The sequence below is a fragment of the Felis catus genome, chromosome D1 (genome assembly GCF_018350175.1).
Source record: "Felis catus isolate Fca126 chromosome D1, F.catus_Fca126_mat1.0, whole genome shotgun sequence".
Lineage (NCBI taxonomy): Eukaryota > Metazoa > Chordata > Mammalia > Carnivora > Felidae > Felis > Felis catus.
This window is the reverse complement of record NC_058377.1, coordinates 69,639,008-69,666,614: the sequence shown is the minus strand read 5'-3', so window position 1 is coordinate 69,666,614 and position 27,607 is coordinate 69,639,008. Positions and strand designations below refer to the sequence as shown.

General features: G+C 50.4%; 1 protein-coding gene and 1 long non-coding RNA gene across 15 annotated transcripts in view; one reads left to right on the top strand and one right to left on the bottom strand.

Moving 5' to 3' along the window:
- ARNTL (aryl hydrocarbon receptor nuclear translocator like) overlaps positions 1-27,607 on the bottom strand; it is a 169,629-nt gene that overhangs the window by 43,656 nt on the left and 98,366 nt on the right. For 10 of the 12 annotated variants that reach the window (XM_045038973.1, XM_023239582.2, XM_023239584.2 and 7 more), the window contains one exon: positions 26,410-26,482. The exons of 1 other annotated variant lie outside the window; for it this stretch is intronic. The gene's annotated coding sequence lies outside the window, so the exon portion shown is untranslated. Of the gene's footprint in view, positions 1-6,081; positions 6,154-7,229; positions 7,338-26,409; positions 26,483-27,607 lie in introns of those variants that run through there. One more of the 12 variants, XM_019812080.3, reaches the window with a different exon arrangement.
- Positions 7,253-27,607, top strand: part of LOC109492014 — a 33,651-nt gene continuing 13,296 nt past the window's right edge. For all 3 annotated transcript variants that reach the window (XR_002145715.2, XR_006586404.1, XR_006586403.1), the window contains exons 1-3: positions 7,253-7,391; positions 15,899-16,034; positions 24,688-24,893. This is a non-coding gene — a long non-coding RNA (uncharacterized LOC109492014). The remainder of the gene's footprint in view (positions 7,392-15,898; positions 16,035-24,687; positions 24,894-27,607) is intronic.

Sequence of the window (27,607 nt, the reverse complement as noted above, 5' to 3'; positions counted from 1 at the left end):
AGAATACCAAGAGGTAAATTCACAACATTCACACCATTAATTCGTGTAGGCAGAGGACATAACACAACATGGTAAAGAACAGGGGCCTGGCCGGTTCTCCTTCCTGTAAAAATCTACACATGGATGTTCAAAAAAAAAAAAAAAAAAAAACAATGTATGTACAGGTGGGAGAGGTGAAAAAAAACCAGAGATGGCAAAGATGAAAAAAGGTGATAAAAATTACTTTTCAGACTCTTTATGTATTTGCTAAAAGGGACAGGGGAAAACATCAAAACACCTTCTTTGTCTGACAAAGGATGCCATTAAAAATTCTGATGTCGGGGGGCGCCTGGGTGGCGCAGTTGGTTAAGCGTCCGACTTCAGCCAGGTCACGATCTCGCGGTCTGTGAGTTCGAGCCCCGCGTCAGGCTCTGGGCTGATGGCTCGGAGCCTGGAGCCTGTTTCCGATTCTGTGTCTCCCTCTCTCTCTGCCCCTCCCCCGTTCATGCTCTGTCTCTCTCTGTCCCAAAAATAAATAAAAAACGTTGAAAAAAAATTAAAAAAAAAAAAAATTCTGATGTCGGTTACATATCCTTAATGTAAAAGGACATTTTTTTAAATTTTTTTTTAACGTTTATTTTATTTTTGAGACAGAGAGAGACAGAGCATGAACGGGGGAGGATCAGAGAGAGAGGGAGACACAGAATCTGAAACAGGCGCCAGGCTCTGAGCTGTCAGCACAGAGCCCGACGCAGGGCTCGAACTCACGGACTGTGAGATCATGACCTGAGCCGAAGTCGGACGCTTAACCGACCAAGCCACCCAGGCGCCCCTAAAAGGACATTTTTAAGAGAAATCAAACAATTTTTAAATTAAATTTTTATTGTTTATTCGTTATTCTTTTATGCTTTTTTAGGACCTAGTGTAGAGACTCCTTAAGTTCTACAAGGCTCCTGGAAGAATTATCTGTCCCTAGGTTGTCCTGCCCATTTTCAGAAGCAACCAGTTACAGAAAGTACCTTTGTGTTTCTGAACAACCGCGGATGGTACTGCTCACTGACACCCCAGTTTTAACCGGGGTCTGTTCACTTCTCGCCACAGAAGAGGGAAATTCACCTCTCTTCTATTACCTCTGTCATTATAGGCATGCATAAGAACCTAACCTCCCATTCAGCCAACGAAGTTGCATAACTATTTTGGGCAGATGAATATTCAGCTTTCATATTTACTATGAGCATGTAAATCCTAGGCGCGGTGGGGGCTATGTGGGGTATTCTGACCCCATTCCTTTGCTGCATACCTTTCTGTTTCCCTTTAGTTGTGACCTGTTCTTTTTAAAGTTAAAAAAGATATGTCTAGGTATGTATATTTAACCCATCCTTCTACATTTGACTACGTCTCCCTTCAACTTGTTCAAAGAAACCATTTCTTTTCACTTCAGGTTTATCCTAAGGTTTCTCCAGCTAATTTATAAGATAATACACACACACACACACACACACACACACACACACACACTCCCTCTCTCATACTTGCAAAGGTTGAACAAATATTTTAATATTCTTTTCACTTTCCTGAAATTTGTGAATAATATAACATACCAACACTTATAATTGCAAACACAATCTGCATAATACCCTGACTATAACACACAAAAAATAAGTTGGTTAAAATAAGATACTACGTACAGAGTCAATATGCAAATGTTGGGCACAGCTACTCCAGAAGACACGATGAAAGATCTAATGAGGTGCTTGGACCTATTTATAACGCATAGTAAACCTCATATACTTGGTGGTTGTGTTCCTGGAAAATTCTGTATATATTAAAAGCATGCAAAAATTATGTGTGTTTAGGTGTAAAGTGAGTCAGATTCCAGGCTCGGTCAACAGGGTTCCACCTCCATGAGTGCCCACTGAACTTCAGGAGGTTGTGTAGGATGCTGGACAATCCTTTGGTCTCCATGGGTGACATCCCGCAAATCCGCTTCCTGGAAGAGAGCCCTGACCAGGACCATCCCTGTCACGGCCAAATCGCCCTACACATCCCAAAGACGTCCTACAGGGGGCGCTACGTGCCCATTCAGAACCAGCAGTTGGTTCAACTCTAGGTTTTCTACAAAGGGGCAAAGAGTCACTAAGATCTTTATCCAAAGTCATATAGGAAAACAAACAGCAGTCAGGAGCTGATAAGGAGAAGGGGTTAACAGTGGAGGAAAAGGAAATTCTATTTGTAGTTATTAATTGTCAGACATAACAGAAGTGCCAGGCGCCTTTTGTTATGCTCACACGGGATCTCATCGAATCCTCCTCCTATCAACCTAAGGGGTTAGTTCTATCAGCACCTCTAATTTTCAGATACAGACACCACATTTCAGGGAGGTTAGGTCCTTGCTCAGGACCCCAAATTAGATTTTGTCCAATCCTTTCTCTATTGCTTCCAGCTGCTTCCACTCCAGGTCCCTGGGCCCCCACCTCAGGGATCAGGTCCCTCACTTCGCTACTTAAATCTTTAGGAACGAGTAACTGGGGTGCACGCTGTCTGAAAAGCAATGAACAAAAAGAAAGATGGTTCAATCCCAGCCTCTCGGCCCTCCTGGTTCAGCCACCGTGTGGCCTGTGCCCAGAGGTCTGTAAGTACAGGAAGCGGACTCCGGATGAAGCCAAAGACTCCTGAAGGAGCCCAGCCTGACCTGCCAGGGGTCAGGCCAGGACAGCCAATGTGACCGCGGGGACTTTTCCTGCCCCGGAAGGCCCATGCCTCCACAGTCCGTTCCACACTCCACAAGGTGGCAGGCAGCCCAGGGGCTGCAGCCCACACCACCGATGCAGGAAGGGCCAGACGCCGAGCGCAGACTTGGTCACCAAACCTTGAAGTGTCAGGTGTGGGGAACACTCCAGAATAGTCACTGCAGCTTCATGGCATGTCCGCCTCTGCTTATTTAACCTTCAAATCATCCCTATAAGAAGATAGTGCTATTTCCACCTTACGGAAGAGGGAACCAAGACCACAAAGGCCTGGCATCTAGATACAGAGCTGGCGAGGGGCAGGGCCAAGGCTCAAGCCCAGGTCAGACCGGCCCCAAGCCCTCCCTCTCCTGCCCTTCCTGGTTTATGCACTTCAGAAAAAAAAACAAAAAACAAAAAACAAAAAACAAAAAACAAAAAAAAAACATGTATTTGACACCCTGCACCCAGCTTTGGAGGGCAGGTGGCCATCACGTCCCCCTACCCCCTAACCTCTGGGGCTGTTCTGTGAGACTGAGCATTGGAGCAGGTAACTGAAAAGGGGGTCCACGTTTATAATCCTCAGGTACCTTTCTCCCTCAGCTTTCTGGCCACAAAACCATGAATAAGCACTTTAAACAAGGAACCCGTTGCATCAGACTTCATGTTCAGGAAAAGAAAATACAAATAGCCCATATTTGTCATCCTGATCGAAACCCACCCCACGGGGCCTGGCGGAACTGGGACGAACCCATCTGTTGATGACCGTGCACAGGCCTCTGCCCCATAGCCCGCTGTGTGGAAACAAACCCTGAGGATATTTCATAGAAAAGGGTTCGACTCAGGCTCCGGTCAAGGGATTTCTTGGAAAGTAAGTCAAAGTAGGGCCAGGCCCCAGTCTAGCGGGCCACGAGCTTACATTGGGCACCTGGCCTGTGACATGTTATAGCCTCACAGCTAAGAGCACAAGCGTTGGAGCCAGACTGCCGGGGTCCACATGTCTGCTCTGCTGCTTGCTTGTGTAACTCTGGACAAGATTTGACCTCTGTTCCTCGGTTTCCCCATTGGTAATATGAGAATAGAGACAGTACCCGCCTCACAGAGTGGTTGGAGGTGGTAACAAAGGCAACTCACGTAGAGAGCCTACAACAGTGCCTGCCACATGGTGAGCACTCAGGGTGCCTGTCGTTGATGGGACTACTGATTGCCATGTCACAGAAAGAACGGTTGACGGCCCTGGAGAACACAAACCCTAGTGAAGGAAAGGGGGTCAATGAGGAGACAGGGCCAAGAGGCAGATTTGGGTCAGAAAGAAGGATTTTCTAACAAGCACACGTGTCCAAAAGACGGAGCAGGATGCCTGGGGTGTGGGCGCCTGAGGAGGCCCAGGGGCCCGCCTGCCTGTCAGGAACAGTACAGATGAGGTTTTCCTGCACAGGACGGTGGCCAGAGGAAGTGACCCCTGATGCCCCTTCCCACTGGCCCATGCCAGGACTCTGATAACGAGCAAGTAAGTGCTGATAGGCAGGGTGTGGCCGAGCCGCCTGAAGGCAGCGGGGAGAGACTTTGGACCGTCTTCACGTACACAACCTTCGGGACTTTCACTTCATTTTCTCAGAACACCATCTGGGGGGGTGGGGGTGGTGGCGGCAGCGGACACCATGACCAGCAATGGCTCGGTGAAACTCAGAAGTGTTTCTTGAACACCTGCGGGGTGCCTAGCAAAGCAATTCAGAAAGCATGAGATGTCAGCCGTGGCAGCAAACTATCAACATTTTCTTACTCCGGAGAATGGAACGACAGCACCATTTACTGAAGCTACTGTTCCTGGGGACACGGACTGTGCAGTCATCAGGTGGGCCCGCTCCACAGGCAGCGCCTGGGACAGGAGGACCGGGGGTCATTCCGGCTCACAGGTAGCCTCCCAACCATCGCTCTGGCAAGGTTTTGGTGTTCTTTACCACCGAAACTTCCCCTGACCTGGTGTGCTCGGTCCTCTGGGCACAGGCGAAGACGCTGGGACACAGGGAAATGGCCAGGAGCAGGGGAGAGGGAAGGGAATACTCTGCTCCTTGAAAACTGATTCAGGAAGCATCCTCCCCCATTTCAGTATCACCTTTGTCAACTATAAAAATGGAAAGCATCCTTCAGAAGCAGAAACCATTTTATCAATGAAAAATTATCAGACGGTATAAAAACCACGATACCAATCCAAGAAAAATGATCAAATTCTGGACACGAAAGCTCACCCAGCTATCTTCCAAGGATTCCGTGTATAATCGTGACTGCTAATTTATATGCTCTCAACTCTGAGAACTCAAAAGCGGGTGAGCGGCGTATCAAACCGATTAAGAAAAAAAAAATTTTTATGGAGAGGACGCCGGAGACATTCTTTGTGCCGATTTCAGTTCTTTGCCTCCTGGAAACGCCCGCCAACATTGGTGAGAACCACCGTCTGGAGTGGTTGGGGACTTACTGGGCAGGAAGACAGACCATCTCTTCTGCCTGGTAGGTTCCCATCCCAGCCCATCGCAGTCCTTCCCCCTCGGGTGGCCTGGCTCTCTGCAGCTAACCCCTACTGCTGCTTCCTCCTGTATCTCCTCCCCGCTTGCTCCTCTCCGTGCTGACCCCTACGGCCTTAATTTAGGCCCCAGGCACGCCCCTCCTGGCCTACTCACATCCTCCCAAATCACTGGCCTCCAGCATCGCCAAGACGTGACTTTTCCAGAAGCTTCCACAGTCCATCCTTCCTCATCCTTTCTCCCCCCCCCCCCCGCCCCGCCCCCTCCCAGCCTCAACAAGAGAACTAACACCGAGGCGCACTTCTGCAGGCACCGTGCAGGGCATCAGCCCAGGGAAGACGGAGACAGGTGCCCGCTCACAGGCCAGCTCCCGTCCAGGGATACTGGCAGCCGAGCGCTGCACGAAGAAGGGTCCCGAAGGGCGGAAAGAAGCCACCATGAGCAGCACCTGGGAGCCCGAGGACGGGAACCGCCGGGCTCGGCCCCCGCCCCACTCGCCATCCCAGCTTAGGGCAGGGCGCCGCGCACGCTCTGGACCGCCTGTCCCTGGCCTGCGCTCCAGTCCCGCACTCCCTTTGGTGTTCCCGTAAGTCTCCTCAATGATCCGCTTTGAGGGCCCCTCCAAAACCGCCGTCTCTACTTTCCCGGGCACCACTGTGGCACCATACTCTCCTCCCCCAGTACTCGGCAATCGTGCGGCACCCTCCTCCTTTGGCAACCTCCCAGCATCCATGAGGCTTTTCCAAGTGGGTCGGAGAGCAGCTGCTTTTACCTTTGCCTCGGTGTCCCAAGACACAGATTCCCAAGTCCCCCTCACCATTCCCCCCACTCAACTCGCCGGCTGTTGTACTCACACAGCCCTGTCTACTTGAGCACGTGGCGGCCACTGGCCCGTCTTGATGTCTGCCTGCCCGAGGCTGGGAACGCTGAAGGACAGAAATCACATCTGTTTAGCTCGCTGGCTCCGGGCCTGGCACAGGAGGGCCCCGTTAGAGCCCCGCTCCGCCATGACTCGCTGAGGAGCCCTGGGAAAGCCGCCCTCCTCCCTGGGCCTCAGCTTCCCCACCTAGACTAAGAGGTACTCGGAGCTAGAGGGTCCCTGACGCCTTGCCCAGCTCTGACACACCACGAGAACACAGGCCACGGAGCACCAGCTGCGTGTCTTTCCTGACTGTGCGGGTAATAATCACTCAGTGATATCACCCTACAGCTCCTCTGGGTGGCACGGATCTGCCATGGCGAGGAGCGAAAACCCGGGAGCAGATACCCTAGTGCTGGGGGGGGGGGGGGGGGGGGGAGGGGTGTGCGCTTGTACCGCTAAGTATAATGGACAGCGAGGAGTGATTTTCTCTCCCTTTGAGAACATAAGTACACTCTTCTATATTTATACACCCCATCTCCTAATTTAGGCAGTGTAGAACTTTTTCTGATCAGCACTCACTTGCCAATAATCTCGCTCTACATCTAAATGAAGACTAGGAGTCATATAAGTTCACAGATTGAATGGATGGCTGATTTACAAAGCCCTTAAAACGTGGCTGCAGGCCGACGCTGGCAACCCCATAATTAGATATGGCATGCTCTGCGATGATGTATTTTTTACTGTTTTTTAATAACTCGGTTCTCCTTCTGGGATGAGGGGAAAAATGGAATTTGTTAAAAATAAATCGAGATTTAGTGGCTTTTCAGCCTTCTGCTGCTTGTTGCTCACAATATTCTATAAATAAAAGCAGCCCGGCCCTATAGTGCACTGTAAACACCCACAGACACTCAGAGCCAAATTCTTCCAATTATGACCCTGTGCCAGTTGCCAAGCTACTGCAAGGACCCACTTGAAAGGCGGCCATCTAGGCCATCTTCTGATTAAGCCGCCCTGTGACAAGGAGGAGGGCCTGCCGCTTTGGCACTGTGTCTAGTCTGAGATAATTGTTCCGTTTTCTGGAAATTAAGCCCTTTCCTCGCGATCCAATTACAATTCAGAGGTAGATGAGAAGCTAACCACCTGTCCATCCGTCCATCTGCCTGGGTCACGCGTGTGCCTGAGATCCTGGGCTGTCACACGCCGGACTTCCATCAGGCGGCAAAAGTGCCTTCACGACAGCGTCTTTAACTGCACCGAGCAAACCAAGGTCAAATAAAAGTGGGTCAGCAAAGAACACGACAGGTGAGTCACAGGCGGCCTGCCCTTCTACTCAGCAGCCTTCCTCACTGATCAGTTTGGGTCCCTCTTGTCCAATGCGGCAGACTGAGACGGTCATTTAAAAATCCGTATTAGACCCCGCGAGGGACGATGCGGTCAGGTCGACTGCTCTGGGGCTCAAATGCCATTGCACAAGTTGGGGCTGCCCCGGCTGCCCAGCTTTCATGTGGCCGCGACCAGCCCTTGAAACGCTGCATGCAGGGAATCAGGGGATTGCCGCGGGCCACGGTCTCACTGAGAGAGAAATTACTTCCAGTTCCTTAGGAACCAGAATGCTCAGGGCAGCGCTGAAGCACAATGGGCTCCGGCTAGGAACCAACCACCCTCCCTCCTCCCTTCAGTGGCAGTTCTCCTGCGGGAGTGCTCCGAGGGGAGCACGAACCCCAGCAGGCCCAGGAGGCCTGCAAAAGGCCCCAGGCCACAGATCCAGCTGCAGAGGCTCAAACACTGAATGGGGAACCAATCGGTGAGTTCTCCCAAAAGAGAACTGATAGGTGCTCTGTGGCCAGATCTTCCAAACTCAAAACTGGGACCTACACTGAAAGGGGTAGAACTGTTTACAGCTGGAAAGTTTGGGACCTGGGGGTCACAAAACACGGAGCCTCATTAGAGAGGTCTCCCGTGGGTGTCCCATCTAAAGTGGCCCTTCCTTGGGGCGCCTGGGTGGCTCAGTTGGTTAAGCGCCCGACTTCGGCGCAGGTCATGATTTCACGGTTTGTGAGTTTGAGCCCCAAGTCGGGCTCTGTGCTGACAGCTCAGGGCCTGGAGCCTGCTTCAGATTCTGTGTCTCCCTCTCTCTGCTCCTCCCCTGAACACACATACACTCTCTCTCTCTCTCTCTCTCTCAAAAATAAATAAATGTTAAAAAAAAAAAAAGATTTTTAAAGTGGCCCTTCCTATAACTCACTTACCATCTGGGGGGTCCTCATTTCTTAATTTCTGAAATGGTCTCTTTTCTTTGGGCCCCCTCTGATTAGAAGGTGAGCCTCATGAGAGCAGAGACCCCCTCTGTCCTGTTCTCGAGTATTTCCAGGACAACTAGAATGGTGGCTGGCTCATGGCAGGTGCTCGATAAATATTCAATGAGTAAACGAATCCATGCCAGACCTCTGGAAGACCATTCTGCGTACCAGTGTCTCTCGATGTTCATGGCCATGGTATGAGGGGAAATCATTACCTCTTCTGTAACAATGAGAAAAGCAAGGCTCAGAGAGGGTGCATGTTTTTCCCAGGGCTGCACATCTAATGCGTTCATGGAGCTGGGATTCCAAGCCAGGCGTGAAAAGTTCTAATCCTGGCTTTGAAGTGAGCATCTGTTGCTTTTATAATTTAGAAAAAGCAAAGGAGAAAAACTTTAGAGGAAAAAGTACGCATCAGAAAAAGCTTTACATCAAATGATCTAACATATGACAGATTCGGTTCCTGTGCCCTAAAACCCCAGCTGCAGAGGGCATCGGCACCACAGGCCCGCAGCCAGAGCGGGAGGAAGGGCTCTGGGGCCCCCATTATGGAAGGTCCATTCCTGTCTTTCCGTGGGGCTCCAGAGGCCAGGCAGGAAAGGGAGAAGCCATCAGCAGTGACACCCATGACTCCTATCGCTGTTAGAAACAGCAAGCTTATTCCAGAATTTGCTGGAAAGTTTCCAAGGAGAGGCCTGCAAGCAAATTAGAAGACTGCAGAGTGTTTGGAATCTGACTTCCCTTTATACCCATACCTTGAAAATTGGAATGAATAAAAAAAAAAAAAAAAAGGAAAGGAAGCATACTTTTTAAGACTGAAATTTCAAAAATCTTAAAATTGAAAAGCAGAGATTTACATATATCTCAATTTAGAACACTGAACCCTGCTGACGCTGAGCTTCTGAACCTTTATAATCTGTATATCACAATAAAATTCCTATTAGTCTGATGATATTTTGGGCCAAAACTCCTCCCCGGCCTGTCTGCTAGATGCAGGCAGTGGTTTGAACTGATGTGTAAATCAGCAGGTCGGTCCATCAAAACGACTGGCCAACTCTAGTGCGTGGATACATTTCTCAAATATGGGAAAGTAAGGAAAATGGCAACTCGTATCGATAAAACAGGTTTTTCCAAATGCTACCAGGACAACCTGTGAATACAAACACCCTACAGAAGGAAAAGCCCCTCCTGATTGTGAATGAGGGGTGGCAGGACTAAAGAGAACCACATAAGCTAACCTTTCGGAACAGAATTTCTTAGCTACAATTAATTTCTGGGTGGGCTTCGGGGCAGGTGTCTCATTAACAATATTCGTCTTGAGAGTATTTACCACGTGCATTTTTTGGAGACAGGCTCCGTAAAATTCACTAGATTCACAAACTGATCTGTGACCCCAAAAGACAGGGACCCCCACCAGCCCTCTCTGCTGCCTCTCCTGTTTTCTTTGGACAATCCTGTAACATAAACAACAAGATGGCTTTCAGAGTAGACAAGATGACATTGACAGTCAGGGAAAGTCGCCCAAGCTCTTGCCTGAACAGCCCAACCACGGGGACTGCTCACATCAATGAGTGAAATGAGGTCATTGGCTGGAAGGGACTGGGGGGCTACTGAGCTTTACCTTGAGCCCAGTGCCCAGAAGAGACCAAGAGAGCAAACTTAGTGACCAGTGTGTCTTAGGCAAGATGAACTTGGGAGCAACACTGTGAGACAGGAGAAAGAACAAGGGCTTGACAGCCAGGCAGGGCTACCTTCAACCCTGGCCACGTAGCCTTGAGACAAGGATGATGACCATGACAATGGCAATGATGATGCCGAAGACAATATCTACCAAGAGCTATTATTTACCGACGGCACAAAGTCTAGCATAAGGTAAGCAAATACTTATATACTTGTGAAATAACATATGCTGTCAAATTTTCGCAGCAACACATGAACCTTCTCTATATTATCTCCATTTCCTATATCTGGAAAAAGAAGGTGATGAAGATTAAGTGGCATGCCCAAGGTGCACTGCGAGGTTGGGATTCCAACCTGGGTCTGTGCGACTCTAAGCCCACGCTCTCAACTACTAAGGTCCACCGCACTGCCAAGCCTTGGCTTCCTCATCTGTGAAAAGATTAATAATACTCACCCTGGCAGGGTGGTAAGGGTTGGACAGAATGCACGGGAAATGTTTAACACAGTACCTGGCACACAGGAACTCCACAGGGTAGCTATTAATGCAATGTAATGCGATGGCATCTGGACCTTTGGAAGAGAGAAGAAGGATGGTGGGAGGTGGGCATCTGGCTATACAGATGGTGCAGCATTTCACTTCATGGGGTTCGACAAACAGGATTAGGAACTTTGGACCAAGGCTTAAGAGCCTGGGATGGCATATTCTCGGGAACAGAGAAGGGACACCGCAGCAGGATGGGTAGGAATGTGTTTACTCTGAGATGAAAGGCTTTTCTTTGAAAGTTGGAGAGGACTGGGGACTTTTTGGAAGGAGGAATAAGTCAAGCCTCAAAAGAAAGTTTTCAAGAGGCAGCGCCAAACAGCACGGCTATTCCTGGGCTACAAATACATGCCGACCGACCACCGACTCTCTGACACCCGAGGGAGAAGAGTCCCTGTGAGTGTTTGCAGCAAGGGAGATGCCGAATCCCCAGGTTATTGGTAAACCCTGTCCGGAACGTGGGCAGAGCAGAGGATCTGTTGTTACAGCAAGTCTCCTTTGGAAGTCAATATGAAGAAACGTACCCATTGCAAGCGAGAACCAAAGATTTAGTGTGGCTTGTGGTGTGTAAGAGCAAAGGGCCTGTCTGTGGGAAAAAGCATCAGCCTCACTGACATCGCCATCTTGACTACCCTCTTATTGAAAGACTGAACGGGGGAGTCTGGAGAGCCGCAGAGTCGCTCCTCAGAGAGCCAACGGCACTGCAGAGAATGTGCATCCCAGGGCTGACGTCTGCCGGGGGAGAAGAACATCACGGAGTATCGCCAGGCTCTCCCCAGACCAGCTTCGCCCCTGTGTTTCTTAGAAAGGAATTGCTCTACCAAGTTACCCCAACAGGCACCAAAGACGATCAAAGGTCCCCACACCCTGTCACGGGTCCCCTCTCCTCCGTTCCCACAGCCCGACGCAGGACGCAGCATCAATTTCCTGGACCAAATTAACTGCCTCTAACTAGTTCTGCTGCCCCCTCCTACAGTCCAGCCCCCACACTGCCACCAGCTGGCTTTCTAAAATAAAAGTGCTGACCACGTCACTCACCTCCTGAAAGATGTCTACTAGATTTGCACTGCCTACGGAATAAACACCAAAGTCTTCACTTGCATTAATTCATTCATTTTTTTTTCTCCCCCTCACCAATCTAATGTGTGATGATCACCTCCTGCGCGCCAGGCTCTGTTTTATGTCCTGGAGATAGAGTGGTGAATGAGACAGGTAAGGCAGGCACCCGTCCTCGTGGATTTACATTCTAGGGCAGTAAGACAAACACTAACGAAGACAAACAGATACAGAAGTCAGGTAACAACGGATGCTAATAAAGAGAAATGAGGCGAGCTGAGAGGATCGAGGGATCGGTTAAAGGGTGGGGTAGGACAGCGCATTTTAGTCCTTGAACACGGTGACTAGAAGTCTGTTCCTCTCCGGCCCTCATTTGAACGGAGAACAGAGTGCAGCGAAGGTGAGCCAGGCAGAGATGTCGGGGAAGACAGATTCGGGGGGAGAAGAGCAAGGGCCAATGCCCCGAGGCAAGAAAGAGGAACAGCAAGAAAGGCACAGTGGCTGGAATGGAGTGAGCAAAACAGAGAGGTCTAAAAGGAGAGATCAGAGAAGCAAGAGGGGCTGGCAGGCCATGGCAAGCAGGTCTATTCCAAGGACGCCGGGAAGCCGCCGGAGAATTTGGGCAGGGAAATGATACCATCTGATTTACCTTTTAAAAGGTCACTCTGCCTGATTGTGCGCAGCACTGGCAGCAGTGGGGCCCGAGCAGAAGCAGGGAGACCTGCTGCGAGATGGGGGGCATCTGGAGGAGGGGAGGGAGGGGCGGTGCTTTCAGGGTGCACTCTGATGGGAAACCTGTCAAGAACTGTCCGCAGACAGCGTGAAGTGCAAGGTTTGGAGCAGGATCCAAGGTGATGCCGATATGTTGGGCCTGCGTTACCAGGGAAATGGTCCTGCCACATAAAACGGGGAAGCTGGAGGAGGGGCAAGGTTATGATTTTGCCTTTTTTCCTCCTGTTAAGAAGAAAAATACCAAGACTTGTATTTAGTGGCGTTGGGTCTGGGATACCCATTAAACATCAACGCGTGGATGCTGAGTGGGCAGCGGGTATGCGGGTTGGGGCTCCAGAGAAAGGTCCGAGGGCGGCGTCGTCCCGACGACCACCAGGTCCTCCAGCTGTTGGCCCCAGCTCCAGACACGCAGCCAGGCGTCACTTCCTCCAGGCTCTGGCCTCCTCCTGTCTGGAATGTTCTGCCTGCACACTTCTGCAGTGTAGACTCTTACCAGTCCCTTAAGACTTGCTCAAAAGTCACCTCTTGTCTATGAGGCCCCTCCTGAGTGCCCAGGGGAGAGCGCCTAAGCCCCTCCTTCTCCCACAGCGCCCTGTCACGTGCCCCAATGGCCTTGTGTCACCCCTATTTTCGCCCTTCCTCGCTGTGAGCTTCCTGAGGGCAGTGAGTTCAAGGCTATTGCTCTGTGCACCCTGCCTCCTAACATAAGGCCTGGGCACGGCAAACATTTGCCAAATGACTGGAGTTCTCCTCTCTGTGAAGAGACACAAAGGAGCCACCTGCATGCAGGCTGGTGGACACTGCCACTGCTGTCCACAAGGGGACGGGGGTAAGTCAAGCATCACCGCAGCACTGCCACCGCTCAATGTGGTAGAATGGTATCTGCCTTCGAGCAGTTTCCCAACAGCACACGGGAGCTTCGAGAAATCCACGAGCCGAGTATCTCAGGATGTGGTGAGGTGTTGTGAGCACCGCACCTGAGAAACACGTGTAGGGTCTCACTGCAGGAACACCCAGCGAGTCCAAAACCAAAGCACTCAGGAGTCAGAGACGGAGGGAAGGAAGCAGCCCTCGTGTACGTGGACTCCTGTCCTCCTGACGGTGAGCCCGGAAGCAGGTCCTACTTGCCTTCTTTCGTAGACACAGGCAACGAGCATCCGAGAGGTTAGGTGATTTGCCCAGGGTCACAGAGCCAGGAAGTGCGGGAACCAGGATTCACACTCAGGTCTTGGCCAATCCAGCGCCTGCGTTCCTTCCGGCAGATCGTACCGTAGGCAGGATCCTTAGGGACCCTCTCAACCCCACAGTGTGCCAAGGATATGTAATTCTGGGGAGGGGATGTGATCTACCCAGTGTGACTGAGGAGTCACTAAGCCCCTGACTCCTGGGCCAGGCTCCTAGAGCACTGCGCGTGCACAGTGCCAGGCATTTCTTACAGGGCACAGGCAAAGCCGAGCACAAAGTTTTAACAGTCCAACCTATCTGCTCTCAAGTGCCCTAGAAATAAAAGCGAGGGATGGGGTGCCTGGGTGGCTCAGTCAGTTAAGCGTCTGACTTCGCCTCAGGCCATGACCTCGTGATTGTGGGATCGAGCCCTGAGTTGGGCTCTGCACTGACTGTGCGGAGCCTGCGTGGGATTCTCTCTCTCTCTCTCTCTCTCTCTGCCCCCTCCCCACTTGTGCTCACTGTCTCAAAATAAACTAAAACAAAACAAAACAAAAAAAGCGAGGGGAATGGGAAACTGTATTTTGTACCAACTATTCCTGTGATCCCGGGACCCCATCAACAGGTGGGAAGCCAAGTGAGAACGCCGTGAGCGCACGGAGAGGGTCACAGAACCAGCCCTGTGAACCGAGCGGACTAGCGTGTGGCAGCCTTCTCGTTCCTCTGGGCAAGTGTTCGCTGCCCACCTACTGTGTGCGAGACACCGAACAAAGCAGCACAGGACAGGGAGAAGAAGCCCGGCGTTGAACCGTGGCTCCCCGATGTGTGTTACAACCAGCACATCGACCTCTCTAAGCCTACTTTCTTCATCTGTAAAGAAGAGCCCTGTTTCACAAATCTGTTCTGGCTACTGAGTGGGGTGACCCATGCCCCGGGTATACGGCAGTGACCCAGTCAGCACCAAATGGCCGGGAGTTTGTTCATTGCTGAGAAAGCAAAAGAGCTTTACTCATGCTGGAGAGAAAAGGAGTGGACGAAAAGGTAGCCACACCAAAGCTCTTATAAAAACTTAGCAGGACTGAAGTAGCATCAACCCTCTGAGGATTTACCAAAGCATAAAGAAGTCCTTTAAGAAATTGTGAGGCGCTGAAATATCTTAAGGCAGGGTGGGGAGAAGGAGAGGCAGAATGAAAGGAAAAAGGAAAAGAGAGAGAGGAAGGATTTGAATAGATCAGTGCGTTGGTAAGAGTCAATGAAGTTAACATATATATATATATACATACAAAATAATGTCATTTGATTGCTGATGGATAGAGTTGCCTATTCATTATGTATGTTCTTCTCCGTCAAGCTCCTATTCAATCTTCAATACCCTACTTGCTTGATAATTTCTTCCACCACCACCCCCCATTCACCTGGAGGTTAATTAATCTTCACTCTGTTAGTTGATTCTTACAATGTACACGTTACATGGTCTCTGCTCATTGGGTTCCCCTACCTAACAGTGAGTTCCTGAGAGCACATGTTGTATATGATTCATCTTGGTGGCCTTCCTCTGTCCCTAGGATCCCCAGCCAGCAGCCAGCAGGTTGGAGCATCCCCAGAGGAGAACCTTCTCCCTACAGCAGGAAAAGGAGCCAGGACTCATATTTATAAGTATCCATTCTATGCTGAACATTTGAGAAGCACATTCCAAGTCTTAATTCATATATTCTTCAAAATGCCCCATGAGGGAATTATTATCCCTATTTTGTAGAAGGGAGACACTGAGGCTCAGGGAGGTGAGGTCAACAGCCAAAGTTTCATACTGCTAGTAAAAGTGATGAGGCCAGGATTTGATTCTCGGTCCATCAGACTCCAGATACCCTTGTTTTCAGTAGACCAGCCCACCTGCATGAGCCTAGTGAAGCTGAAGGCATCCAGAAAGGATGAGTGGTCTGGACATCGAATCTCCCTGCAGGCTCATAATGAGGTTAGTGCTAAGGAGCTTTGACCAACACAGGGTAACCTGTTAGCAAAAGCCAGGCACCAGGTCAGAGGGACAGAGAGGAGGCCTCGGGAGAAGACAGAATTCTAAATTTCAGAGACAGTTAGCAAATGGCAAATTGACCATCTCCCCAGACCCATCCTGTCTAAGGAGAAGAAGACACATTCTGGGTCAGCAGTTCTCGACCACGTGTGATCAGTTAAGTCCCCTGGTCCAGAATTCACAGATCCTTTCTAAACACTGGGGAAGCATTCAAGAACACGATCCTAAGTGTTAGCACTCCTGGGAGAAAGCTGTGGACAGAAGTGACCACAGGACATCTGGGAATGTCACTTCCTTGTCCTTTCTCCAGCCCCAGCCCAATAAAGGAAACTTCCATGGTGCGCTGTAGGCCCAAAGCTACGTCTCAGCCTCACAGGGGTCTGACTCCACTGCATTTGGAGGACCTGCGTCCAAGAGACTGTTCCTTACCAGCTGTGCGACACTCAGTAAGTCAGATCTTCTTTGGGCCTAAGTGTCCCCAGATATAAACAGGGGGAGGAGGAGAATGCCTGCTTCAAAGGGAGGTCGTAGGGACGCTGTGAGAAAACACATGTGGGAAGAAACTGTCCATGTCAAACGGCGTTCAGATGTAAAGAAGGGGTGCTGGGAATCGTGGGGTACCTCACCACATCACCTGCTGCCCCCCTCCCCAAGTGTCCTGGGCTTAAGGCCCGGCACTCCCGGGTGCAGCTCCTTCAATGCCGAGCTGGCCTCCGTACCGATGGTTCAAGGGAGAACACAGGAGCGCTGGGAGAGCTGTGGAACAGGAAGCTGTGATTTGGCCCTCCTCTTCCAAAGGCTACCAGGCACAACAGCCCTTAAATAAGTAGTTAACAATTGGCTACAACAGTTGAGGAACATTTTTGTCATCATGCAGGATGATAACCATCACCAAAATCAAAATATGAAAATCATTTAATTAAACCTATAGACTAAGACAAATGTATCATTTTGATGGCATATTTGTGAGTTTTTAAAGTTTTAAGTGTTTAAGCAAAAAAAAAAAAAAAAAAAAAAAAAACAAAGAAAGAAAAGAGAAGAAAGAAAGCTAGATAATTAAAGTTATAATTGGATACTCTTGGGAGAAGCATGAATTGGTACAGCCTTTTGGGAGAGCAATTAAGCAATATTGATTCAAATTTTATTTAAAAAAATTTTTTTTTTAATTTTTTTTTAACGTTTATTTATTTTTGAGACAGAGAGAGACAGAGCATGAACGGGGGAGGGTCAGAGAGAGGGAGACACAGAATCTGAAACAGGCTCCAGGCTCTGAGCAGTCAGCCCAGAGCCCGACGCGGGGCTCAAACTCACGGACCGCGAGATCTTGACCTGAGCCGAAGTCGGCCGCCCAACCGACCAAGCCACCCAGGCGCCCCTAAAAAAAATTTTTAATGTTTATTTTTGAGAGAGAGAGACAGAGCATGAGCAAGGGAAGGGTAGAGAGACAGGGACACACAGAATCTGAAGCAGGCTCCGGGCTCTGAGCTATCAGCACAGAGCCCGATGCAGGGCTCAAACTCATGGACCGCAAGATCATGACCTGAGCTGAAGTCGGATGCTTAACCGACTGAGCCACCCAGGCGCCCCTGTATTGTTTCAAATTTTAAATTCAAACTATTTAAGTTGGAAGTCCCACTTCTTGGTGCTTATGCCACAGAAAATCTCATGTAAAAGTTCACAAGCGTGTACAACAATTCCCACATCAGCAGCCGTGGCGATGGCAAAAGATCAGGACCTGGGTGTCCACCAGCACGGGAATGATTAAACAAACTTGAAATGTATCCATACCATGGAGTACTGGTAGGGCTGCTTACCCCTTACGTTGTAAGTACCCCAGTACTTACGTTGGCTGCCAAACGTAAGGCACGTCTACCTGTACGTAGCGACTTGTAAAGATGACCATAAACACTGACAGTCGGCCACTAAAAGGAGAGCTACAGGACGGTCCAAATAGAGAAATTCCATTTTTACAAAACAAAAGTGACAGTGCGTACGTTGGAGATAAGGGCAAAGGAGGTAGAAGGAACACAAGCGAATGAAAAAGTCCAGGACTATACCCAACAAAGTCTCAACTGCCCATCGGTGGAGAAGGCTGGAGGTGGAGAAGTCACGAAGACTTCCTTCCTTCATGCGAGTGCACTTTAGTGTTGTCTAAATCTGCTACAAGTGTAGACTCCTTTGTGATGACAAAAACAAACAAAAATAGCCCTAAAAGGTCATAGAACGATGATAATTTTTAAAATTCCCATGCTTGCAAGCACTCCCCTCAAGTAAGCACCCCGGGACGTAGCACAGCCTCTCCATCTCTGCCTGTGGCCACTGGCCCTGTGCACACCCCTGGGCTTGCCCAGGAAAAGACTACAGGTGGGGATTGTCTCCAGGACTGAGAATCTCAAATCCCTCAGCTATTTCAATGAGAATTCTACCAAATTACAACTATTTCAACAAGCTGGCTAATAAAAAGGACTAAGTGTCTTAGTCAAATTTTATAACATCATAAATTACTGAATTCAAGTTCACTTGTTGGCAGCCTCTCTTAAATAGGGGCCATCAAAATTGATATCCTGCATTACCCAACATTGTATGTTGACTGATTGAGTCTCCACTGAAGAGTTCTTAAAAACTGCTTAATGAGGAAATCCCATGGGGAGGAGAGACGGTGACTCCCCCAAATCCAAAACGGGCCTATGTAAAACACTAGAGTCACTTGGGTTCTCATCAAATCCCAGCTTATGGGGTGAAGTAACCTTCCTATCTATGGCCAAAGTTGCTGATGAAACAAAATAATCCTAAATCAATTCAGTGTCTACGAGGTGTTGGGTTACGTTTAGGAGAGACCGCCCAGTCCGTGACCTGCAGGCCAGGTGAGCAGCTGGGCAGGGCTGGACAAGCCAGAGAAGCCACCGGAGGAGGGACCGCCACTCTTCCCCAATGCCATCAGACCTCCGATTTTTCACGCAGGTTAGAAATCCAGATTTCTAGACAATATCTACCACGTGTCAAGTGTTGGCCACATATTCCAAAGTTTTACAATGTCGTGAGCTCTGACAAAATACATCTGCCGGCCAGATGCAGCCCATGAATCAAGTTCTCAACCTCAGCCTGAAACTATCTACATTTTCTTAATGGGTCAGCTTTGTGCAATTTAATTTTTAGAAGGATGGGAGGAGGCAGGCAAATAATATGGAACGAGAGTCAAGTGTTTGATAAGTAAGAAAATATTTCTAACGTACTTGAGGAAACAATGGTGGTTGTCTGGGTCAAATTCTAAAGAAATTGTTAAAATTTGTTGGCTATACCAGGCATGAGACACTTGAGAGGGAGAACTTCCCAGGTCCAGAGCAAATTCCCACAATTTACTGTCAATGAATCTCCAAGAACTTACTCGACTATGTTTATCGTAGGACATTGAAAATAACAACATCAAGTACAGATGCTAGGTGTCACTCAGGCATTCGGCATCCGGGAGCACCAGTGTGGGTCATGCAGCCTCTGGGCAAGATTCCGAGAGAGGCCTGACGAATCTCCCTCCAGAACCAAAACCAAACTCAACCAAGACTTAAGAGTCAACATCAGAAAACTGTGCTCATTCTTCCCAAAGCCAAAAAAGTCACAACTATATCTGTGCTAATAACAATATCTGCACATAAACTGCAACTCACAAAGCGCTTTTCTGAAGCACTAGCTCACTCCTCGGAGCCTTTAACTGCATCGTAGACTTTGTATCTCGTCCAAAGTCGTCTTACAGTTACTGCTAATGACACTACCTTTCAAAAGCGACAATGATAACAGATTATTTGGCATTTGCTACATGCCAGGGCTAAGCACATTTTCATTTCCCCTTCACACGAGCCTCACAGAGGTGATCACGAGGATCACCATCCCGTGCAGCAGGGGAGGAAACCGAGGCCTACAGAACTCGGGTGGGCAGTCTGAGTTACACCATCAGCAGGCACAGAGCTGAAATACTGAAGCAGGTCTGCTGGGGCCCGTGCTCTAAGCCAATCTCAATTTGCTGCTGGCAAGTGTACCCAAGGCGTGGCCAGGGTCCTTCTGCTGCTCCTCCCCCACACCCACTTTCCCTACTTGGTCCGAAGCCATTTTTTTTATTTTTATTTTTCCCACTCAAAACTGGTATGAATCACTCCGGGCTCAGCCAGCCCGGCCCTACAGGGCCCCGGAGGCCTGGTGAGGTGCCCCTGGGGGACCGGCTTCCTCGCTGCCAGCTTAAGGAAGGGTAGCCAGGCCTTGCTGGGGTCTAGATGGGGCTTTCACGTCACCGCTGTCTGAATACGGTCTGGGAAGCGGGTGCTGACAAGTCACAACAACCCTGTGAAACGGTCACTGAGGTACCAAAGAGGCGGGTGGAGGAGAGGGGAGGCGCCTGCAGCTTGGGAAAGGAGAAAATATTTCTTTAGCCAACGGCTATGAAATATCTATTATTCGAGGCCCCATACCAGACCCGGGAAAGAGGGAGACACTGTCTCCAATGTGCACAAGGATAAATTGTGCAAACAAAAACACGGAGCAAGAAACACACACACAGCCCCGTTCATACACATATACTCACCAACACAGGCACACGCACGCGCAAACTGCATCGTCCAGCAGCTGCCCTTAAGGCGGTAACCTCTGTGCTCCCTTCCCCAATTCCACAGACCCCTCGGCCCTGACTATGCAAGGTACTGCCCTGCCACAGACACCACGCCACAGCTGGTCCCCAGGGGTGCCAGAAGGACAAGGAGGTCAGGGACACAGATCACGATGGCCCTCGGTGGTCAGAGCCATGCCCCAGAGTGTGTGCAGGGCCACAGGAAGGTGCTGGCTCTATCCCAAGGGGAGAACAGGGTCCACTTCCTTACAAAAGGAGGAGGAGGAGGAGGTGGAGAAAAAGACAGAAGGAGTGGTCTCGGGGGTCTGAGACAAAGGCATCCCGGCGAGGCACAGACCCTTCCTCAGCACAGCGGCTCTGACATGGAAACAGGTGAGGGGTACAGGCTAAAGCATGTGGGGGCCCTGGGGGGCCCCTGTGGCCCATCTCGCCAGATGCGCGTGGTGCAGGGGGCAGGGAGAAAAAGCGGGACGTCAGGCAGGCTGTGGGGCAAGTCCATGTGGCACACCTACCTACAGGGCAGACCCCCACAGTCCTGGGCTCACCGGGCTGCCCAGTAGAGGGGCAAACGTTCACCGATCTACAACCACACAAGTAAACGAAAACCGGCCTCTGTGGCGAGCACTGCAAATGAGCGGGAGTGCGGGCTGCAGGCACGCGTGGCAGAGGGACCGCGGTGCAGGAGGGAAGGGGAAGGGCGTCAACCTGGTCGGCACATGCGGCAAACCCCCGCTCGCATGTCCCGTGTTGACCTGGGCCTCAGTCCCCTCAGAGGGGGCGTGTGGGATCATAATGATGACACTTGCCACAGCCAACACGTGCCGAGGCCCTGCCACCACGTGCCTGCCGGCCAAGCACTCTGCCTGGGCTTGCCAAACAGCCAGCGAGCCGTAAGCGGTATGTGACGAGAACGGTGATGGTGCCGATCAGACCCAGGTTTCTTATCGGGGAGGTCAGCGGACGCTTCCTAGGAGGCGGCACATCAGCGGAGGTCTGAAGGCACAGAGTGGGCATGGACCAGACAAACCAAAAGGAAAATGCATCCATGCGGCGGGTAGCTTTTAAAAAGTCCCTGAGGACACCTCCGGATGAGGACAGCAGCTCCAAGTGCCAGCTGGAGCACCCTGGTCAGCAGGACGCCTCCGTGGTAAGAACGGCTACTTCCTCTAGGAAGCCCTCCCAGCTTGCCGTGAGCCCCCACGCAAAAGCTGCACGTTCAGTACAATTCCCCGGGTCTGTGGCAAAACTAGGAAGTGGAGAGGACGCAACGAGCGTTGAGCCGATGGCCCCGTGTGAAAACACGAGCACGTACTGACTGGCACCCGGGTGCGCTGTGCCCACTCCCATGGGGAGTACAGACGCTGACCTGGCATCTGCGGGGTCTGAGCCTCTTCCTGCACCACTCGTCGGTGTTCACCGAGGACTTTACAGGGCTCCAAGGGCAGATAAAGAAGCCCCCGGGCGTGTCCACAAAGGACTGCTAGCTTGTCCTCACCCCCTAGCCAGAAAAGTATCCTCAGCTAGGTGATGGGGGAGAAAACTGTCAGCGGTTAGCAAGAATCGTCATTTTGGCTAATTTAGGAAATCTGGGATTCACCCGGGCTGAAGCTGGGCAGACCTCACTCCTGAGCATTCCTTGATGGGTTATTTTTCATTTTGAATTGCTGTTACTGTTCCATCGACAAGGGAGTTTTTTGAAAGTCAGGGGCAACGAATGTAAGGAAGTTACATTCCTGAGGCCCCAGCATGCCGGGAGACACAGCAGGTGGCCACACACCCGCACCCAGAGCAATGCCTCCTGCACTCAAAGCTGAGGGGACAGGCGAGTGGCTCTGCCCAACGCCATGGCCGATGAACCTCCAATTTCAAGTACATCTGATCACGTTCTAAGTCTGCGCAAACAGACTTTACTATCCTTACTTCAACACACACTTCCTGAGCCGGATGTACTATGCTGGTACTGAGAACCAAGAGTGTGTGTGTGTGTGTGTGTGTGTGCGCGCGCGCACGTGTATGTGTGTGTACACGCGCGCGCGCACGTGTATGTGTGTGTACACGCGCACACGCATGTGTGGTCCCCACCCTTAAGGAGCTCAGTTTACTGAGCATAACAAGTAGTAAATCAACAGTGTGCTGATAAGCACTTTGGAAGAGAGAAATGCAGGGTGTTGTGGGAGACAGGAGGAAGGTCGTCCCCAGGTCACAGCGAGGAGCAACGGGGGAAGGAAGGTGTCCGGAAGACTGGAAACCTGAACTGAGCTACTGAAATGGGGAGCAGGGCGCAGGTCATTCCCCAGACGGCCCAGAGGTGATGGCTGGTGGGAGGCTGGGCCGAGGTTAGAAATACATGAGGAATGTGCCCACAGGCCAGATCACGAAAGCCTGCAGGCCTACCAAGGAGCTTAGGTTTTATCCTGCAAGCAATAAGGAGCCCTTGGAGAGCTTTAAGCAGAAGAAAGCCATGATCAGATGTGTGAGTTATAAACATCATGCTGATAAGGAGTGTGGGGGTGGAATGAGGGAGGACAAAAATGGACACAGGAAGAGCAATTAAGAGGCTTTTGAAAGAAATCCAAATGATGAGTCCTAAGGGAAGGAGTAGGGAGGGAAGGGAAGGGAGTGGACAAGTGAGAAGGCACCCTCTTTACTAGGATGGTCACCCCCAGAACAGGACAGCGGAGGGAAAGGACAAAGGACGACTCGTGAAGGAGACGCAACTTGGGGCTGCAGTCCCAGGCACGGCAGGTGACACAGGGAGACAGACGCACCTGGCCGCGGGGGCAGGGATGGGCCCGAGGTGCCCGCGGGCAGTGGACAGCAGCCAGCAGCGCAGCCTAGGAGGAGGTTCTGTGCTGGATATGTAGTGCTGGATGACTGCAGGGTAGAAAGGAGCACTGCACAGGCTCCGCCGGGGAGAATCCTCGCGGTGATGAGAAAGGGACCAAGCAAAACCCTACCAAGCTAAGGACAGAAGAAAGAGCACTAGCAAAGCAGGCTGTGGAGGCAAAAGGGCTTTGGGGCTGGAGGAGAACCTGGAGAGGCAGGCAAGGTGAGGCGAGGCGAGGCCAGGCGAGGCGAGGGAGCACCTACCGAGGAGGGGAAGAGACAGTTCAGAGGCCACAGACGAGGGGCCGGAAAAGGGAGTCCTCACTGATGGAAGCAGTTAGGTGTTAGCAGCCACGGCCCAGCAAAAGAATTAAGGAGTGTTGACAGTTCAGCTGACGTCTGTACAAGTCTCAAACAGAATTACGACTTTTCCCCCAACAGCCTCACTGTCTTGCTTCATTTCTTGGTGGGGCCTTCCGATGACCCTAACTAAACTGTTGGCCACCCTCTCTCTCCCTTTATTTTACTTCAGGGCGTGATCACGCCTGCCTGACCTTACACACCACGTCTCATACCTTTATTCTGTCTGTCTCCCCTACTAGAAACATCTTCTCAGGAGTAGCCTCATGAGGTCAAGAGGCCGTGTCACCTCTACAGCCACGGTGCCAAGAGTCAGTGCCTGGCACACAGAGGTTAAGCACCTTGTCCCAAGCCTCTTGGCTCATTACAAACAGCAAATATTCACTGAGCACATAGGACATGCCCAAGCCATGATAGATGCTGGGGGTGTGGGGGGAAACACCCGGCCCTCAAAGCTTAAAGTGGAAGGTGAGCAGAGACAAATACCAAATATTTAAACAAAAAGTCGATTATAATTGCCGCAGAGCTAGGGCTGAAATCTGTCATGCCTTCCGGTGATATTTCCTTTCCAAGCCCACGACTGTCAACCTTCTCCAAGTTCCTCCAACCCAGGAAATTTTTACCTGGGGAAACAGTTAAAGCGATGAAGGTTTGGTCTTGATTTCTTGCAGAGATCCCACACTTCCTCCACCCTTTCACCAGACTCCTAGGAAGTGGAAACACCCACACTAGGCTCTGAATATTTAACCCGCATAGCTCAGTCCGTCCCTAGTCCTTCTACATAAGTGGGAGGAGTAATTCCAGACTCAGGTGAGAGAAAACAGGAAGCAGAGTCACCCGGGGGTCAGATCTGGGTTCAAATCTCCTGTAACCTTGGGCAGGTTACTCAGCCTCTTTATGATCTGATTTCCTCACTACTGACGTGAGAAAACGAACTCCCCGTGTTGGAGGCTGTTGCAGAGAGGACCTAAAACGACACCTGTAGAGCACCAGCACCGTGCTGGGGACCTACCGAGGGCTCCATAAATGGTGGCTCTGAACCACTTCCACCTGCTGCCTTTGTTCCCAGATCTCAAACTGCTACATTCACACAAACCAAGCCAAATGTGACTTAGAATCCAAACCAAAGAACGCACACTCAAAACGCTCAGAGCACAAATTGATAACCTGGCCGGATGACCTGAGGAAGTATCTCAAACTCCCATACATGGGCCGACCCTCCAGTAAGAGGTCTCATTTCAGTCTCCTGGTCTACCCTCTCTTCCCCTCCGTTGTGGCAAATGCAACTCTTTCGCCGACAGATCGCATCTTGTCTTCTGGAACCCAGACACGGGCTGGGTTCCGTGTGGAAGCTGCGGCACAGCCGTGAGCACCATGCCTCCAAGGGCGCATAAGAACACAGTCACCAGCCCAGGGTGCACACAAACCCCCAAGCACCGCTTGGCTCCAGAGAAGGAAAAGAGCACCGGTCGCAGCATGCTGTGCCTGCCTCAGAGCTAAAGAAAAGGTAACTGCGACATGCAAATGTGTAATCCCTTCTTTTAAGGCCCACACTCTCTATGGGTGCTCTATTTTCCTAGTGTCTTCGATTCTTTATCCCTCATTTACGTCCAACCCTGTGCAGCCTGGAGCCCTCATCCCCCATTCTCCTCCTGTGGCATCCTGTTCCTCAAGGCCACCTGTAACCAACGTGTCACCAAGTCAGCAGCCTTCCTTCAACTTCCTTCTCCATGGTCCCTGCTGCCCCCTTCTCTTCCCTTCCTGGGACTCTCTCCTCCTTGGCCTTTGGTTCTCTTCTACCTTTTTCTTCCATCTGGAATTATGCACATTCCCCAAGGCTCAGCTCTCCGCTCATCATGGGGAGAACTTATTTAATCCTACGGCCTCCCTTCCACATCTCCAGACCAAACCCTCTCAGTCCCAGCTTCAGCCCTGCATTTCCAGTTGTCTACGGGACATTTCCTGTGGAAGAACCACTGTCATCCTGAATTCAGTGTATCTAAAACCAGATGCACCAACTACCCCTCTCAGTCTCCAATGTCTACATGTGCCAATGATGCCACTGTGAACCACCAAGTTTAAACTTCCATTTTCTTTGGCTCCTGTTCTTAAAGTCTAAGAAGACTGTAAATCCTATGGTTCTCCCTTTGCAATAGCTCTTCTATTGGTCCTTTGCCCCCATTTTATATACCACTGTTAACCACATGCCATCATGCACAGATTGCTGCTGTTCCTTTGAACAAGCCCCATGCCTCCTGTCCAGCTATGAGAAGAACGGTCCTAGCGTGTCGCTTCTGCCATTTCACTTCTTTTCCCAAAATAACCTCAATGGCTTCCCACTGCCTCCCGGACAAAGTCCAAGCGCCTCAGCCTGACATTCAGGGTCCAGAGAAGGAGTCTGCAAACAACAGCCCACAGGCCAAATCCTACCTACCACCTGTTTTTGTAAATAAGGCTTTACTGGGACCCCGCGGTGCCCATTCATTCATAGCTGCTTTCATGCTACAACAGCAGAGCAGAGTAGCTGTGATAGAGACCGCATGGCCTACGAAGTCAAAAATATTTACCGTCTGACCTTTTACAGAAGAAATTTGCTGACCCTGGTCTAGAACAATCACCTCTTGCCAAAGGTCTGGCTCATGACTCCTCTGAGGCTCTTGCTCCTGTGGGTCTGTTGCTGAGCCCACTGTCTTTGTGTCTTACGCCCACTTTCTCAAACCCGAAAACCTTATCTCGCTCTTCTCCGGATTTTTCCTTCAAAACCTGGCCAAAGCCCGCCCTGCCATGAGCCTGGGTGCCATGAGCCTTACACCTCCTGGATGCCCCTCCAGAGCATCTACGTCATAAACCTCCAGTGAAATTTCACTTCTCCTGTGGATCCCTTCTGCCTGTACTACAGGCTTCTCTAGAGTCTAGGCTTGGTAACCTCCACAGAGCTGTGCCAATGATAACTTTCTTGCCCTTTATTCCAAATACCGATCCTCAACAGCATAATTTGGTAAGAAGCCATCAAACAAACTTACCAGTGAAGGCCTAGGATTCCACATTTGAAAAGTTAAGCTTGGGTCCAAATGCGTGCACTCTAGCCAGCACCACCTAAAGCCAACGAAATAAGAGTTCAGCTTAAGAGAGGCTATTTATACACTGTCTTTCAATTTCCAGCCCCCAATAAGTTTTGATTTACCATCCTCTCAGGATGCCCATTTCTGTTACTTTGCCCAGAAAATTGTGCTCATTTTTCAAATCCACTGGACAGTCTTTCCCTAAGAAGCCTCCCCAGTGTCCCCAGCAAGCCGGGCACATCCCCCTCTCAGTTCCCATGGAACTCTCCCATGGCGAGACATTTATGGCAACACGTGACACGTGGGAGCATAATTTCTTATTTAGGAATGGGGGGTCCCTAGAGTCTAGGCTTTTCAAGAGAAGAGGCCTGTTAAATTTACCCCTACTCTCACCCCACTGCCTAGAACGCTGTGGGCATTTAGGTAGTCTTCAATAAATATTTGTAAAAACGTGAGGAAAAACAACCCACTTAATTCATTACCACATGCCTGGGTATTGAAAATTCTGCTTGATCACAATTTTCCCTATAGAAAGGCATGCCTCAATCCCACTGCTTTTAATAAGCAATGGCTTAACAGGAAGGATTCATGAGATTAATGGTCTAAATGCACACCTTTGGAATGACACTCCCCTGGGCAGAGAGCCTTCAGAGGCTTCCAGAATCTAAGAAGGCAAGCCCAACTCCGTAAGCAGGCTGCCAGGCCTGCACGAACTGGCCCAGCCTGAGTCCACAGCCTCAGCTCAAGTGGCCTCCCCCACTGACCCCACAATCCAGACAAACAGGCCTGATAGCGGGCCTTCTCTGTATTCCCTCCAGCTGGAGGTCCTTCTTCCCTTCCCTCCAAATTATCTCCTATTGAAATGCCATCCATTTCAAACACTATGTCCCAGACCAAGTTCATGATGGGGCCAATAAGTTTTTTTTTTCTCTCTCTCTCTCTCTCTCATTTGTGTGTGTGTGTGTGTGTGTGTGTGTGTGTGTGTGTGTGTGTGTGTGTGTTAAAACATACATAACAGAACATTTATAATCTTAACCATTTTCAGGTATATGGCTCAGTGGTATTAACACGTTTGTGTTACTGTGTAACCATTACCACCATCCGTCTCCAGAACTCTTGTCCACAAAACTGAAACTCTATACCCATTAAATGATGACTC